Source organism: Homalodisca vitripennis, chromosome X (assembly GCF_021130785.1).
Source record: "Homalodisca vitripennis isolate AUS2020 chromosome X, UT_GWSS_2.1, whole genome shotgun sequence".
Lineage (NCBI taxonomy): Eukaryota > Metazoa > Arthropoda > Insecta > Hemiptera > Cicadellidae > Homalodisca > Homalodisca vitripennis.
The window spans coordinates 50326417-50345426 of NC_060215.1; the positions used below are offsets into that span (position 1 = coordinate 50326417).

A 19010-nucleotide genomic window follows, 5' to 3' on the forward strand; every position below is an offset into this window, starting at 1 on the left:
CGAGGGTCGGTCATGTTAAATATTCTAGCTCGACGGGGAACTCCTGTAAAGAATCAATTATATATATTTTTTCTTGTCAGTCTTACTAAACGTAACGTGATTTAGTCACTACTTTAACAAAACTACTCTTGGGAAAATATTACACAAACACATATTGAAAATTTAAATAAATATATTTTGTGGGAGTATTAGTTATAGTTTTAGAAACAAAAAATACATAAACTCGAAAACATTTAAACTGTTCCAGTGTGCTGAAAAAAATATACAGATCGACAATTTTCAACTGCCATTATATATATTTATATGCAGAACTTAATCATTAATTATTACTTGCCTCTATGTAAATTGAATCATCGTGCAACGTTTTACGTGTTATGTTAATTTTCTTTAACAAAACATTCGGTGAGTGATGGAGGCCTGAACAGTAGTTACCATTCAGAAGGTGTTTGGAGAAATTCACACAAAGTAACGACCAGACCCCACTAAAGACGACATTACCTATTTACACAGAAAGGATCGTGTCTCCTCTAACTTGAGATAAACTACCACATGATCCCGTCCTTCCTTATTTTACTTTACACAGGCCCAAATGCATTTCTATAATTACTTTACTGTAGTATGTTCAGTACGTTAAACAAATTATTTAAAAATCTATATCGAAACGTAAAAACCTTCAAACAGCGTTAATGAACAAAAAGAGCAAAATGAAGTTAATAAACATCAGGTAGCTATTTTAAATGCAGGTATAGGAAATAGTTTCAAAGTGTTCAAGATAATAAAAATGGGTAAATAGTATATAAAACGTTTATAGATACGATTAGAGTATATATAATTATACTAATGTTTATAATTTAGTATTATTGATTAAAGAACTGTTTTATCATTCTCATTCATCCAGGTTTCAATTATCATTAAAAAATAAGGCCTTAAATATGTTTTAAGAACCATTAAATAGTGTTCAATATTAATTAAGTTAAATTATTAAAACATCATATTGGTATTTGCAAATGCAGTTCTGATTGTGAAAGCCAATTTGCGTTTTCTAAGAACAAAACTTTGTTTTTCATGAAATTGGTGAAGGAAAATCATTGTACGAAAGAAATAAATTATTGTCAGTTATAGTATTTTTTGCGTAAAATTTTTAACGTAGATATTAAAAATTACAGATAGTAAATCTAGTCACATCTCACTAGTATTTAGGTATGTTGTATGTCATATTCCACTTTATTTCAGTCGTTTTATTTTGTTTCTTGGTGCTGATATAACTATTATTTATGTGGCTGATAGTAGGTATAAAGTATGTCACGGTAAAATATATTACCTGTGAAAAATTTTCACTTTTTACTTCTAAACCTTTCGCTATCCTACAATCGCATCCCCTCAAAGATATAGCGCGACTGGCTATAAATTTATTTTTTATGGAAACACCTGTATTGATTTCACAAAAAAGTATGTGTAAGTTTTTGTATATAATTGAATTTATAGATTTGGAGGTTTTCATCTGTTGAATATTTGATTCCTCATTTGAAATTACTATACTTTTGTCTTCATACAGACAGTTAAATGTATATCTTCAGCAGGTGGAAAACACATGAAGCGGGAAGGTACAAACTTAGTTAAGGACTACGGATAATTAATTCATTTAAAGGGTAAATTAATAAAGAGAACCTTTGTGATTTGTTGTTGGAAACTACAATGGAAAGCTAATCACCGCTGCTCTCAGTGTTTTGGTAATTAAAATAAACCTCGCGTTTCGGTGCGGAACAAAGCCGACGTGCACCCCTTCCCAATTACAGAAAAAAAACTGTTTGCCTTTTGTTATTAGTGTACTTAGATAGATTATTATAAATAGTGAAAGTTTTTAACGAGATAGCATTACTTCCTCGCCAAAAGTCTGAACTTTATCAAGCTGGACTTTATTCAATGATATTCCCATTTTTAAACTACGCATTCCAGTATAATAGGTTATATATTAACCGTCCTAAATATATTAACTTAGTAGTGTAGTGGTACTGTCAATACACCGGCGCCCTCATTCATTTTAAAATAACGTTCATTTAACTCGATCTAAGGCTGTAATTAAAACGGTCAACTGAAATTACTGATGTAGTAAAATCATATGATATTTTCATTCACGTAAAAACGTACAATAAATAGTAAAATGAATGTTTAGGACAGCTTTAAACTTATGTATTTTAGAAAACCTTTCAACGTGATGAAATGACTATGCTGGACTTTCTCAAAACATTGGAGACCTATTTTTAAACAAAACAGAATAATTAATTTGGATTTTAACATAAATCTCAGAACATTACAATATCGAATCTTAGTTATCTAGATATTCGAGTGTTAATACCTACGTAAGTAACTTATTACGTGTACAGACCGATATTACCTTTTTAAAGATTTAAAAGAATCAAATACTCGTATAGTAATAAATTTCTTATGACGTATAAGAATTTAATGTAATAAGATAACAATTGTGATTAACTCAATGAACGTATTAATGACAGTTGCGAAGTTTGAACATGCATAAGCATGTATTTATATGCTGTTTACATATTAGTCCATTGTACTTTTTATTTTGTTTAGCATTACTAAACTGTATTAAAAGAAACTGAATTTTATTACAATAATATATTATATGAAGATGCATGGATGTTTAAATTGAATATTTTTAAGTGTATATTATATTATGCTTTGTAAGATTAGTTTTCAATAAAGCCACACAATAATGTATTAATGTTGTGTAAGCAATGAAATATTTAAAAATGCTTCTTTGATTATACACTGCACTTCTGTGTTAATTATTCACAGAAGTTGTAAAAACGATACGGGTTTGAAAATTAATGCATATAATTATGTATACATGTGTATACATAACTGTGTATATATGTGTTATGTGTACATAAATATATAACAAATATTATAGTAATAATAAATATGCAATAAATAACGATTTAAGATAAGATTTTACGATGTTATTTTTAATTTACGTTATGATTTCAATTTTCCCGACCTATAGTAATACTTTAAGATTAAAATAAATAAATGTAGAACTGAAAGGTTGTAGTGAAATTAGGTGTGAATGTGAACAGAGCATTTGTTAATACATAATGAGTGACCTTTTTTTGGATACAAAGGAAAACGATTGGTAAAAACAAATTTTGTATTAAAAGTAAAAACAATTTTGCTAATGTCATTAGCAAAGTAGAATTATCTGATAGAGACGAGACATGGGCGTAGGTGGCGTGTGCAGCGATCGCGTCTCTCTCTCTCTCTCTCTCTCTCTCTCTCTCTCCTCTCTCTCTCTCTCTCTCTCTCTCTCTCTCTCTCTCTCTCTCTCTCTCTCTCTCTCTCTCTCTCTCTCTCTCTCTCTCTCTCTCTCTCTCTCTCTCTCTCTCTCTCTCTCTCACACACACACACACACACACACACACACCACACGCACGCACGCACGCGCACGCACACACACACACACACACACACACACACACACACACACTGGGGTTCAATCAGAACAATTTTTTTTGTTTTAGTTAAAAATTTTGGTTATTATACTCGTAAATTTAAGAACAACATTTGCTATCAATACTGCACCATCTATAACATGTGTAATTAATAAACTAACAAATATTGTATTGGGACTCATTGCAACTATTGAACAAAGCTTTTTACTTCTACATGACATGTAAAAGTAAAAAGCTACATTGTATCAGTATTTATTGTATAGTGACGGGGAAGTATCCTTCTCGCTTAGAGTATGCATTGTTTAAATGTCCGACATATTTTTAAAATCATTCATATATCTTACCTTTAAAGTTCAAGCTTTAGATCCTTTTTAATAATTAATTTATTACAAATTTGTTATTTATGTATAGAGGGGCCAACGTGTAAGACATGCTTTCTTATACCACATAGTTTAGATATTTGTAATAAACTTACATTTCGAAATACAATTTGTTTGTACATGTTGCAAGAAATTAAAAAAAAAATTTACAGGAAGCAATTAGCAGATTGAGGTTTAATGCAGATTTTAAAGCATTCAGCCAGGACCTTAAAACATCGCCTTATAATTTAATGTACAATAATTACCATACCACTACCCACCAGTACACGTCCCCGAACATGTGGGGCTGAATGAAGGACGATGTAAATAACCAACACTGTGTTTTAAACCGTTGTCAACAGTTTGGTGGTTATGTGTGGTGTTTGAAATAACATATTACGCGATGTTAATCTTTCCTTCTAAACGTGCAATGGCTTTCCAAACTGCAAGAGCTCATAGGAGAAGTGCAACTCGCGATCAAAAACAGACATATGAACAAGTTATGTTTCATACACAAACATTTTACGTATTGTTTTTTTTTTATTTTGAGCTTTAAAAAAAGAATATTAATAAAATATTTGTATAAAGTAAATTGATGAGGGAATGTCGGTACTTTAATATTATCTGGAGGCTACTATTTTTAAACAGTTTTTCCTACCAGGGACCTGAGAAACTATATTATTAGAAAAAACAGACTATATTCTACTTACTGAAAAAATTACATGTCATTACGACGATCGATTCTGGTTTTCTGCCTCTCGAACAGAAGCGATGTCAACGAGAAAGAGGCCACTCCTTATCGACTCTTGTTCTATTTTTTTATTGGGCTGTACATACGTACGTATTATAAATAAAAAAAAGTTAAATTCTACATCTACGAGCACTCAAGAGATCAGAGCTTGAATATAGGTACTATCTCAAGAAATGTTTTCTTTATTCGCCAAAAGTGATCTGACGTCGGAAAAGATGCACGATCTGGCACGGGATCTGAGGTCGGGAAAGTACCGATCGGAAATGCACCTGGCCATCAGTACGGGCTTCAGGGCCCCTTCGGCGCCACCTCGCACTTTTTCGGGCGTAAAAAGAAAAACACCCCTCGAGATAGAGCCCAAATTCAAGCTCAGATACGTGAGCGCTCGTAAAGGTTATCTTTGACTTTGGTACCACTATTTACATATTAATGATAGCCTACTCTAAACCAAAGTAGGTGGAGACAGAGTGGCCTACTTCTCGCCGACATCGCTTCCTTTTGGGAGCCAGTAAAGAAGAATCGATCGTCATAATGACATTTAACTTTACAGTACATCAAATGAAGTAAAACAGTTTAATAGTATATTATTTTGTTGAGTTGGACTTAAAGCAACTTTGGCTTTTATTTTATATCTTACCGTTAAAAAAGTAGCTATAAAAATAGAGTAATACTTATGAAACTTTAATAACAATACATCGAATTATTGAAGACCCGGACAGTGACGTATCACGTAGACGGTATTTCTTTAAAGAGTTGCACCTTTGATCAAATTTGACGAATTGATCTCAAAATCAATAAGAGTCTTCGACCACCAGGAACCCATGTGTCAAGTTTCAAGGCTGTAAGACATTTCTATCAAGAGTTCTCGCACAAGCGAACAAACAGTCAAAGACACGGTTTAACAAACACCTGTCAGATACCTATTAAATGAAAATTTAATCTATATCAGCAACACTTTTAATAGATGTATAATAATTCTTATAAAGGAAAGTAAAAAGTTCCCTTAAAAATTCTTCATAAAAATATCCGTGTTGAAAAGTATGACGAAATTGTCTATAGATAAAAACCAAATTAACAAAACATGATACCGCAAATAAGTATTATGGATATAAAAACATGTATCAAAGTAAACTATATTTTTGTTTATATTATTTTTTTCGCCCTAAGGCTCGCATGGGGTAGACGAGGAAAATACCCAAGCGATGGCCCAGCGGCAGGACCGACCGATGACACTTCAGTTATCAGTCGGACAGGCTGACCACTGAACCACCCTAGCGGGCAAAATAAAACAATATTCGTTCAGATCTGTGCTCGGTCAAATATTCGGAGTAGCTCAAAATGAAACAAATTACGTTTTTATTCAGCGATCAGTTAACGCTTATTATGAATAATTTATAAATCAATTCTTAAAAGAAAGAATAGTATACGGTTTCCTAGGTGTTGTAATGTTATGTAATTCAAACTAAATTTAGGTAGTCAGAACTAAATATTATGCTTAGAAAGGCACACGACTTTTGATTTAGGATAATTTACTGTTTTTTTTATTACTTAATCACAGTATTTGTAATTGGAAACGTATTATGAAACATGAAAATTGTATAAAAATATCAAACATTAAGGAAGAAACGGTATTACACGGGATAGAGCAACAAATATTACGGCAATTTTGATTTAAAAAAATAAGAAACATTGTTAGGCCAACATAACATTCTAACAGAGTGTATAAAATTACAACGTTCTTATTAACACTTGCAGGAAGTATTCCAGAATATTTTGTATTATATCACAGGTTACGCGTATATTGAAAATGTGACTATAAACGGACCAAGCACAAAAGCATGATAGTTAGTCCAGAAAATTGTATGGAAATATTTTGAAAAATCACAAATCTATGTAGTTACCTGACTTTAGGGGTAACAAATTTAAGTTTCCTTGAATTTAGTGTAATTTTGAATTAGCAACACCTTGACTTCAATAGCATCAATAAAATTGTTTCTGTGTTTGACATATAATAAAAAATAAAGAAAACCCATCGTTTTCATAAAGAAACTCCTGTACTGGTTTTTTGTGAATAAAAAACAATTTTGGGCTCAAGAGATTGATTAAATGATCCGTTTCCCATTCATAACTTGTTAAAGGATAATATTTGTTTCTCCCACAAAATCCATTCAAAACTTGTTTAAAATTACAAGGGATATAATGGTTTTCAGTGACAGTCCGGTATTAATAAAATGGATCACTCCACGTGTACGGATTAAAGCTACAGTATTGTCAAAAAAACGTGTTATTATTAACAAAACTTAACCAGGTTTGTAAACACATTGTTTTCAGCTAGGGACCTCACAAACCGTTTTTAACTACCTTGAAGTGGTAATAAATATTCTTATCAATACATTAATATTAACACTACCAATACATTGTCATTGCTAATAACTCCATCTCACAAAGATGAAAGCGACATGGATGTTTTTTATAAACCTATTCCGTTTACAAAACCTTATTTCGTCAACCTCTTGGAAATTTTGAATATACTAGTGTGACAAAGTATCTCGACCACCTAAATGTGACATAAATATGGAATATACCAGCAATCTTGTCACCTGCATCAGGATTACATTGAAAAGATTCTGGCTTCACTATCAGCTGTGTATTTCCAATTCTATTAGGAATACATCAGTCTCGTCCGCAACATTGTCTTTTCAGAATTATTATAAGATTTGGAAATAACTGATTTGTTTAGGGTTCCACCGTACCTATAATTTCTTCATAAACTATTGTCATATTATTAATTAAGCTGATTAAGCATGTTTTGTAGATACACGACTATATTTTTCAAAATTTATATTCTTTATAGAACTTTCAATAAAAACACAAATAGAACCGTTATTTTTATTGAAATTCAAATCGAAAGTAAAACGAATTTTATAAATTGTAAATGGTAATGTTTCTTGGAATATTATTAGATGCGTTCGAGTGCACTTACTGGGCTGTAAGTACACTAAATATATCCAAAAGTTTATTTTTTAAGAGAAAATATGAAGATTTTGTTGAAATAATAAAGTACCTTCAACGGTTTAAAAAAATAATACAGACGTATAGTTTTTATGTTCTAAAACATAAATAACATAAAAAACATGAAGTTTTGTGGATACATTTCTTTGTACCACTTAACTTTCATGAAAGCAATGTCTTTAACATTGCTAAAACTATACTTAACCTTTTTCTACAATGATCATATTTTATTATAAGCTATATTGTAGACAATTCTAAAATAAACTTATCTTATATTAACTAAGAATGGGTGTTAAAAAGTTAAATAACAATAACGAGAATATCAATTTTCTGCTATTTGCAATCTCGGTATAAACAAAATTCGATGTGTATTGCATTAAAAAAACGCCATACCTAGTGGCCTTATACTTTTGAGTAAATAGCTGAAATACTGGTTCTAAGAAGACGAGACATAATATTCGTAAAGAGAAATAATATGAGAACTCCCATAACACGCGATGGAAAATAAATATAGGATATTTGAAGTAATTATATTTTGAATTAAAGTTATAGTTCTATTTTGGTAAAGTCATTAACAAAGTAGAAAAAGAAGTTGAATAACAGAAATCAGATAGAGACGAGACATGGGTGGCGTGCAGCGATCGCTTCTCTCTCTCTCTCTCTCTCTCTCTCTCTCTCTCTCTCTCTCTCTCTCTCTCTCTCTCTCTCTCTCTCTCTCTCTCTCTCTCTCTCTCTCTCTCTCTCTCTCTCTCTCTCTCTCTCTCTCTCTCTCTCTCCTCTCTCTCTCTCTCTCTCTCTCTCTCTCTCTCTCTCTCTCTCTCTCTCTCTCTCTCCTCTCTCTCTCTCTCTCTCTCTCTCTCTCTCTCTCTCTCTCTCTCCCCTCCCTCCCTCCCTCTCCCTCTCTCTCTCTCCCTCTCGCTCTTTTTCTGTGGGTGCCTATGTGTGTGTGTGTGTGTTTTTTTTTTATTGAGAGGTGGGCGCGGTCCATCGTTATCGCCAATATAACGGTTGAATTAACATTAACTCAGAATTTCTTATTTCAATTTGTTACTTATTGAGCAATAGATTTTTTTCGTACACGTTGTCAAAGTATGCTATGTGCATTATATCTACAGATAAACACGTATTTTATCGAAAGCAACCGATATATAGATACAGGATGGAAATATAATAATCGCATCTCTTCCTATATATAAAACTATCTAAGGCATGTTCATTGTAGTTCTTGATGTTAGTCCCTAAGCAATAGATTTTATAAAATTATTGTGAAAAAGAAAATATATATTTATACGTTGAAATCGCCATATTTCACCCTATTAAATATAGCAACACAAGTTATACTATTAATTGTACAATTTATAATTACACACGTGTTGGAAGAAATACTTGAAAAATACTGCTCAGCATAATTTAAGTCTCATGCACATTCTCTACCTTGTTACTATTAAGAGGAAGTAGTTAAAAATCACAGTAGATGTTAGTACAAGGCGTGTAAACCATCTTATAGAAAATATTATACCAATAACCCCATAAAGTACTGATTTAAATATCAGATGTATTATACGTGTCATTATGAAAAACACTTCAAGACATGTTTTACTATACATGCTGAATATTCTTTACCATACAGACATGTATACTGTATATAATATCTCCAACTTATCGTTGGATGTATAGTAAATTAGAAAATTTTATATAAATGTTGAGTTTAAAAACTACTAAACTACTTGTAAACTGTCATGCAGAAGTCATGCAGAAACAATACTCCGAATGATCGACGAATTATGTTTAAAATCTGTTACAAACAGAAATTGTGCTAGAGTTGTTAATGACACCTATTCTCACCTAGCCATTTACACATGAATAAAGTGTGTCAGAGTGAATAAAACTTAAACAGGCCGTTATTCACAAAAGGACATCTCATAAAAGGCGTAAAAAGTAACTCTTTCTTACTTTATGATAGATTAAAGGAATAAATGTTGTTTTTCTTTATTCGTTTATGCTGCATTCAGTTATTCGTGAATTATCTAGGAAACTATTACTGTTTGTAAACTTCCAGCAAAAAATTAGGAAACCCATACTAATATACAGGCAGGCACCTATGCCGTCCACGCTATTTCCACTCTAATTATTGAATATAATTATATATTGGAAAAAAGGTCTGTTAGCTCCAACTAATGCCTGCTTTTAAATTCATGCACAAAAATCGGATAAATCGGCTATGTGCTAAACTTTCGATTTTCCGATTTTTGTTAATATCTAAATCTTATTGTTATATTAAATGCGGATGATGAATTGTTAAGGACCAAATAAGAAAATTTTTTTCGAAAATTGTAGTGTTAATTTAGGTAAAAGCTTGAATAATTATCTTCTTTAAAATGTTATCCACCACTATTTTATTACCAAACACGTTATGACGTAAACTAATAAGCGAAAACAAATAAAAATAAAGTTCCGATTCGTTATATCCCCTAATATTGTCTAAACGAATAATCTGACACTAGAAAATTTGGCATTTTTTAGAGATTACAGCTTATTTTCAAATTGTTTGTCTCCTTTCAATTCGGAATACAAACTGATAAAAAATCAGCAATAAACGTTAATATTAACCTGACGTTATGTTTTTAGCAAACTGAATATTCTATATAAAATTTCACGCAAGAATGAAACATGTATTGTTAAAACATTTCAGTTTATCGTTAACGAAACTATATTTTGAATGAGCTCTTTTGTTTTATATTCTACTTCATAATCATCGTATACGCTTGGTAATAGTTATGATTTGTTTTTAAAATAATTTCTTCGAAAACTACACTTACACTTTTAAGGTATGTATTTGTCCCAAATTTGTGGAATATCATAGATGAAAGCACAGATGATCTATTTAACTTTAAGGATCTGAATTTAATATTACCTAAAATATAGTGGAAACTAAGTTCATAGGACCTTGAATTTCATTAGTTATTTAAAATATGTAATTTCTGACGGTAAACTAGCAAGAAGTATTCCTATTTAAAGAATTGTACTATTTAATAAGGATTATTCAACTACTGTACAAATATACATAGTTAGGAAAAAAGCGTCGCGTTATAATTTTTATAAGTTATTTTGTCCTGATTAGGTCCTACTATTACTTACAGTACAACTAGATATTTTTAACCACTATGTTTCCTCATCAATCTATATATACTGTATTATAAGCTATTACTGTAGTCAAATTGTTCTATATATTTAAGTTAAGATATGTAATTTAACAAATGTATTATTAAATAGCTTATATAATATTACTTTTGGTTTGCCGTTTTAAAATATTTTTTGTAATTATTTTTACCATAAATTACAGCATTTACAATTGTTAGTTGTTTGATTTATGTTTACAGTCGGCCTGTATTATTTCTCATGACGTGAAATCCACAAGCAGCTGAAGAGCAGAAATGGACTTAAATAATAATTATGTCCAGGGCTTACAATGCTTTTAAAAATAATTAAGGTTAGATAAGTATTTATAGTTTCGTGATGAAAAAGACACGTCTAAGGCAAATAAAATACATTGATACTGTGCACATTTATGGTTTCTTTAAAAAAAATAGCAATGAAAAGTTTTTAACGGGATAAGTATTACAACAGATGAATAGATTTCTTGATTACTTCTAGGAAAGTATTGTAAAACGGACATTCGTCCCATATTTGTAATACATTATAAATGATTAAGGATCTGGTCTCCTATAAGTGAAACATGTATAATTTTATTTAATGTATTATATCCATGTGTATTTGTTTGTAATTGTTATGTAATTATACCTGCCCTGTGGTATAATATTGAAAAACACAGCAAAATCTATGGAAATGTGTATTATATTATTGTAATATTCAATATATTTTATAATCGCTTTAAGGATCCTTGGTCTATAATATTAGTTTAGGGTTCACGACGGAGGTATTTTACACGTGCTAAAAAACGTGCAAGGTCTGTGAAAATCGGCTAGGTTGCACTTTCGATTTTCTCATTTTGTTGGCTCTCAATTTCTTGTTGGAAGGGTGGCAAATAACAGGAACATACTCTTTATACAATTTAAAACAAATCATTTTTAAATATTGTTTAATGGGAAATAAATTTAAATGTTCAAAATTTTCAACATATTTTTTTTTCCTATAATTTAATGCAACATGGATTGACTTTGGGAATAAATGTACATTTATGAAACGAGATCATTCCTTTTTTAGAACATTGTAGGAAAACCAGTTTTAGCTATTTATTGGATGAACATGAGCTTGACAAATACACGGCTTTCGCTACTGTTGTATAAAGAAATTTTGTTGTAGAATTAGTAATTCAAATAATTTAGAAGTAGAATTTTAAATTTTAATTTTAAATTTAAAAAATAGTTAATACAACAGTTTTATACTGTACAAAATATCCACTGGAAGCCTATATTTTACTGTTTAAAAATTGTTGTAGCACTACAATAAATGCCGTTTTTGTCAATAATACATCTTTGATTATAACAAATTACAACGAGGAATATGTTGAAATGAGTTCCGTTCGACAACGGCTAACAGAGGGCGTAATTGTTAACAAAATAAAGAGCGAAATATAACAATTCAATAAAAATAAAACAAATAATAAATGTCATAAATGTTTTTTAAAAAACTTAATAATTGTGAAGCTGATAAGAACATTATAACTATGAAAATGGTAAAAATTGCATAAGGAGGTAACATAGTTTGTTGCGGGACAGGTTCATGTGACTGCATAAATAATGTTATCAGGCGAGACGTGGGCAGCCCAGCCGCTCTGCCCGGTTCGTTCTTTTGGTTTCACTATCTTTTCATTTTTACAATAATAAATTTCCCAAGAAGCTTGAGTTAAATATTTCATTGTTAGGAAAACATTTCTTATGGACATGTAAATTTCAATTTAACGTATTTTACAGAATGAAAAAAGGTATTTTTAATTAAGGGTTTGGTAGCAATCATAATTTGAAAATGGACATGTAAATGAGAAAAATCGATTTGACTTAGGATATTACCGTGTAAAACGAATTTGTTTATACAGTACTTTTAATGCTTTATAAAAACTGTATCATTGGTATATTCACTAAATGTGCAGCTAAAGTTTCCATAATGTAACATGATAAATTAAAAATAATATTGTTTAAAACTACATGAATACTAAATAAATAATAATTACTTTATTTGCCGAACATCTGTTTCTTAGTAATTACTATCAAAGTATTCGTGAATTTTACTGGTCGTGAATAAGCTTATTATATTAAAGGGTGTTATTATATTTATGTATTCTGTGTAAAGTTTATATGCAAAGTTGTGTTAGTACTGTTGCAAAATAATTAACTTCATAATAGAATCAAATGAAATTGTTTTTCATGGTTACAACATAAGAATTAAATTGCGTTTTACATCGTTTTTTCTAAAACAAATTATGTAAAAAGTATTATTAAATTACTGCTCAAGAAAAAGTTGCCTAGTAGTCAAAATATTTCTTGTGTGATACATACGTTGTAGAAGAAGAATGTTCTTGCATAATTATTAGATCATTTAAAAATGTCCATTGTATATTAGTTAGCTAAGCGTGTTACGTAAGTTTATAACCGTTTAAAATTGGTTCTGTAAAGTATTACTGATAAGTGGTAAATGAATGAAAACTCTTTTTATTAGTGCAAAATAAGAATTAAGCTATAAATTACATTTCATTGCATTTAAAAATGATAGGTGGAGTGGTCATTATTGTAGCTACCGACAGTATAAAATGAAATACGAAGTTTTGTTTAAAGAAATGTCATAAGAATATGTTTTTACTATTTAAGGCAAAAGTACTTTAATTTTCGAACCTTGATAAATATTTTCCATAATAGTGTAAATATATTGCATATTAAAAAAAATTATGATTAAAGGAAATATTTCTTTAAATAATTTGTTATAAAGAAATTACATTATAATTATATAATTTGATAATGCCGACCGTGTAGTTGCATGCGGACTACCAATGCCCTAAGTAAAACGGATCAATGAAGAAAGAATGTTAAGGTGTTCGTAAAAAAATTAATTATATTTCAAATTAAAATGAGGAATACGGAAATGCACGACTGTGATGACGGGGCTAGGGAGTAGTGCCACCCCCAGCCTTCACTGTCCTTGAAACGTTCAGAGCGTGGATTCTCTGCTAACCCTACCTACACCAGCATTTCTTTGTCTTATGTTTCACTACTTTGGCCATTGTAATAATGTATTTTTAAATTAGCGAATTCTGCTCGTGACGAATGGAACACGTGGTTTGGGGAGAACGGAGGTGTAAACCGGCACCGACATTTGGAGGTTAAGTTCAACAGGATTGTGCAAATTTGTTTACGTTAGCATAGTTTTATGAAGTGATTTTAAAAAAGTGTATGGTTCATTTTCTTTAATTGATCCATAAATTAATAGTATTTATTCACTAGTAACACTTTCATTTTATAATTTATAACGCTTTCAAAGATATTTCAGCTTCTCATTTAAATTCTTTTCTCAAGGAATGATCATTCATTTCTTTCATTAATTAAAATATTGTATAAACTTCATTTATGCAAAGTACTCAAAATGTTTTATCATGCCTGATTTTGTAAGTTTTCTCTTTTGAAATCATCGAATTCTTAACGTTAATTATTGCAAATATATAAACACTTCAAAATGAAACAGAAATAGTAACAAAAGTGTTGTTTTAATTCTTTGTCCAAAAGCTCTGAAAGAATGATAATACTTATAGTGATTTTTATTTCTGTTGTGACCTGATCGATTATCTACTGTGTTGAAACCGCTATTGTGATAAAGATAAGGTGATTGAGCTGTATCGCTGTATACATACGCTAGGGCTACGTGATATCCTAGCTCTAGTGACGTTTACAAACAGCTGTCGTGTGGTTACACACACACAGACACACTACACACAACACTGACACTGCCACAACACTACCCTCCCTCACACAATACACAATACTGAGCGTGTACCGAGTTCACGTGGGCCCAGGGACTATAGGGGCTGTGCGGACGCGTCAAAGGCCCGGACACGACTGAACTGTTACTGCGTCCCGACGCGCTTGCGTCACAGCCACCCCGCCATCTCGCCTCGCGAGCATTGCCCCATGCTTCTATATACTATACATGCTTCCCATCTCGTGTGCTCCACTCTTCCTTCTAACCAATTACAAAATTTAGATTACATCATCTTCACACATTAAAGTATATTAATTACAGACAATCTGGGCAATATAATACCTTCTGTCTTCACACTACTACAATTATTTTGAATATATTTACTATTATGGATGGAAAATATATTTTCTGTTGTGCGATCTATCATATATAATATAATTTAGGAACGTTACATTTATGTAAGGTCGTTACTTTAAATACAAATATATATGTGAAATTATACTGTAGACATTTATTATAACCAAATTGTTTTATTTAGCTAGTGAATGGATTTAATTCTTGGTGAAATGGAGAACATAAATGACAGTTAAATACAGGAAAAACAGTGATAATAGTAAAGAGATAGACGCAATGTTTTATTTTCAAGCAAGCATAGAACGCTTAAAATTTCCAAAAATTAAAGCACGGTTATTGCAGTTAAATTTAATAAATATTAATAAAATATACATTTAAAACACCTCAATCATGTTAATTGGAAAGTACCTTAGATATATAAAATAATAAACAGAGCTCAAGTATAAACCTAGTAGTAAACAACAGAATAAATGAGCATTTCGTAATACAATGAAAGTTAATATTTTTTTGTAACAATTTGACTATTATCCGGGTTTATTATTAAATGTAAAATTCATATTACCTGTAGTTTATAGCAAATGTATTTTATGAACGACAGTTAAAGCAACGTGGTTAGTTTCTAATGCAATATAGAATTCCTTGCGCAAACAAGGGGTAATAAAATAAAAACTAGTTCCAACAATCCTTAATTTCACGTAGTAAATATCAAATAGCAATTCACGATAACATACTATTCCTAGAAAAAAATATTATTTTAGATGCATGCAACTTAGAACTGATATTTACGTGTTAATTATATTTAAGTGTTATAATGATGCCAGACTACTCTCTACTATAAACCTCCGCTGATGCAATTTTATATTACAGAATGTTTATATGCCGATTAACTCTTGTAGGTGGTACTGAATATGTATCAGTTTGTAACCAATGAAAGATATTCGTAGTAAATAATATCCTAAACATGTTATCTTTTATTATTTGGTGCAGTGTTGGTTAACGCAAAATATGCTTGGGTTCGGGTTCTTAACCCTCTTTTTATTTATAATGTCGTAATCTAATCCAAGGGAAAATTATTTATTTTTCATGATAATATTAGTTTATTTTTTTTACTAATAGTAAACTAAATCCTATATTCTACGACAACGTATTGCTTAACGTTTAAACCTACTACTATCCTTAGTAACAGTATGGAATTTGAATGACCTAAAATTATCACCACCAATCTGTGACATATTGTTGTATGAATCGCTGTATTTAGCAATACATACGTGTCTGTGCCTCAAAGCGAACGTTATAATTTTTATCTGCATAGTTTAATGTTAATGTATTAATTATCTACACATGATTTTAACAACGCAAATGAACAAACCCGAGTTAACTTGTGTTATTTGCCAATGAAATATTCATACAATCATAGAGCAAAACATAGGACGGAAAAAACTCAAACCTATGTCCTAGCATCGTAAGAGAAGACTTATTGGCTTTCTGTGCGTTACCCACATTCCGGGATGTAACATTTAATCAACATTGTATACGTACACAACATAGTTTTTCTTCAAATAGATATATAAATTTCCCCCGAAGAATAAATCGATCGTGATTCTTTGTAATGTTGGTCAGTGATTAAATGGGGAGATGGCAAAGGGGTTATGAATAACAAATGAATAGTAACAGTGGTAAATATTAAATAGGAAACAATTTTATAGTGACAAAAAATAAAATTATGGTTTTTAGTGCTACACACAATAAACCTTCACACAAATAAATAACAATCATGCCATCGTCGGTCTACAATGCAAACAAAATTTGTGTAAGTGTCAAATGCATACTTTACATATCTGTAATAAACTACGGGTAACAATTAATTTGTGTTATACTTTATGTATATCACTTTTAAAAGTATAGAATAAGAATTAGAAGTATATAAATGTATACAAAAATACTTATAATATAAACATACCATCCACTTAAATGACGGGTATGACATTAGCTTGGCAAACTCACACAGTACCTGAAAAAACACAGAAGTTTGATATAACAAACATAACAAACGCCAATAGTATGTGATAAAAACCTCTCGTCTACATATAGAAAGCGTTGCACTGTGGTATTGCAGTTTAAATTGACACTGCATGTGCGCACACATTTGATGGACTCATATAAATATACTACCAATGGCTTTAACTTATATCAGGTAACAAATACATTTTTAATTCCATATATCAAATTACACTTTATTTCCATACTAGAGTTTATAAAGTAAACAATCCAGTATTAAGTAAGCATGCAACTTACTTTTGTATACTTTATGAAACTGACGACCTATATTTTATCATATCGTTCCTCATTCCTGAAATAATTAATTCCATTAAAATGAGGTAGTAGAGCACTGTTCGATCAAAGGGTCTACGTTATAGAATTACTCTGTGCAGGCCAGCCATTAACCGGTCGCCCTATACTTTAACTACTGCATGAAATTTATTTCTGGATCATTTTCATTGCTATGACATTAAAGTATACAAATATGGTGGTGTTCGTATTGGCAATGTATAATTATAGTCCGTTTCACTGATAAAAGTATGATGACTAATTATTATTATAATTGACTAAATTTATCTTTTACTATGTCTACTTTTAAGCGAATAGTATTTATACAAAGCACACTCCATTTCTGATGACAGAGAACTCGATGGGGGAGGAAATGGAGTTGTATCGATTGCGACAAACTAGGTTACATGAAGACAGGGGACTCGCTAGTTGTATATACCGAGTTGTTATGCTTGCGCTACACTAGGTTATACGAAGACCGGGGACCCAACAGGTTATACAGAGGGGTTGTATTGCTTGCGACACACTACGTTATGTGAAGACAGGGGGCCCACTAGTGTATATGCGGAGTTGTATTGCTTGCTGCATACTAGGTATATGAAGACAGAGGGCCCACTAGGGTATACACGAGTTGTATTGTTTGCGGCGCACTTGGCTATATAAAGACAGGGGGCCCACTAGTGTATATGCGGAGTTGTATTGCTTGCTGCATACTAGGTATATGAAGACAGAGGGCCCACTAGGGTATACACGAGTTGTATTGTTTGCGGCGCACTTGGCTATATAAAGACAGGGGGCCCACTAGTGTATATGCGGAGTTGTATTGCTTGCTGCATACTAGGTATATGAAGACAGAGGGCCCACTAGGGTATACACGAGTTGTATTGTTTGCGGCGCACTTGGCTATATAAAGACAGGGGGCCCACTAGTGTATATGCGGAGTTGTATTGCTTGCTGCATACTAGGTATATGAAGACAGAGGGCCCACTAGGGTATACACGAGTTGTATTGTTTGCGGCGCACTTGGCTATATAAAGACAGGGGGCCCACTAGTGTATATGCGGAGTTGTATTGCTTGCTGCATACTAGGTTATATGAAGACAGAGGGCCCACTAGGGTATGCACGAGTTGTATTGTTTGCGGCGCACTAGGCTATATGAAGACAGGGGGCCCACTAGTGTGTATGCGGAGTTGTATTGCTTGCTGCATACTAGGTTATATGAAGACAGAGGGCCCACTAGTTGTATTGTTTGCGGCGCACTAGGTTATATGAAGACAGGGGGCCCACTAGTGTGTATGCGGAGTTGTATTGCTTGCTGCATACTAGGTTATATGAAGACAGAGGGCCCACTAGTGTATACACTAGTTGTATTGTTTGCGGCGCACTAGGTTATATGAAGACAGGGGGCCCACTAGTGTATATGCGGAGTTGTATTGCTTGCTCCATACTCAAATCAAATCAAAATCAATTTTATTTCAAAATTTGCAAACAAGCACAGTACACATAATATAAATGAAATTAGTCCCACATGGGCCATAGAGGCTTGTGCGTGGTGACGAGTCAGTTTCTAGTTCATATACTAGGTTATATGAAGACAGAGGGCCCACTAGTGTATACACTAGTTGTATTGTTTGCGGCGCACTAGGTTATATGAAGACAGGGGGCCCACTAGTGTATATGCGGAGTTGTATTGCTTGCTGCATACTAGGTATATGAAGACAGAGGGCCCACTAAGGTATACACGAGTTGGATTGTTTGCGGCGCACTAGGCTATATGAAGAGAGGGGGCCCACTAGTGTATATGCGGT

General features: G+C 31.9%; 1 long non-coding RNA gene across 1 annotated transcript in view; it reads right to left on the reverse strand.

The window, feature by feature from the left end:
- LOC124368987 overlaps positions 1-14650 on the reverse strand; it is a 294041-nt gene extending 279391 nt beyond the window's left edge. The window contains exon 1 of the long non-coding RNA XR_006923030.1: positions 14595-14650. This is a non-coding gene — a long non-coding RNA (uncharacterized LOC124368987). The remainder of the gene's footprint in view (positions 1-14594) is intronic.
- Between the last annotated feature and the right edge of the window lie 4360 nt (positions 14651-19010).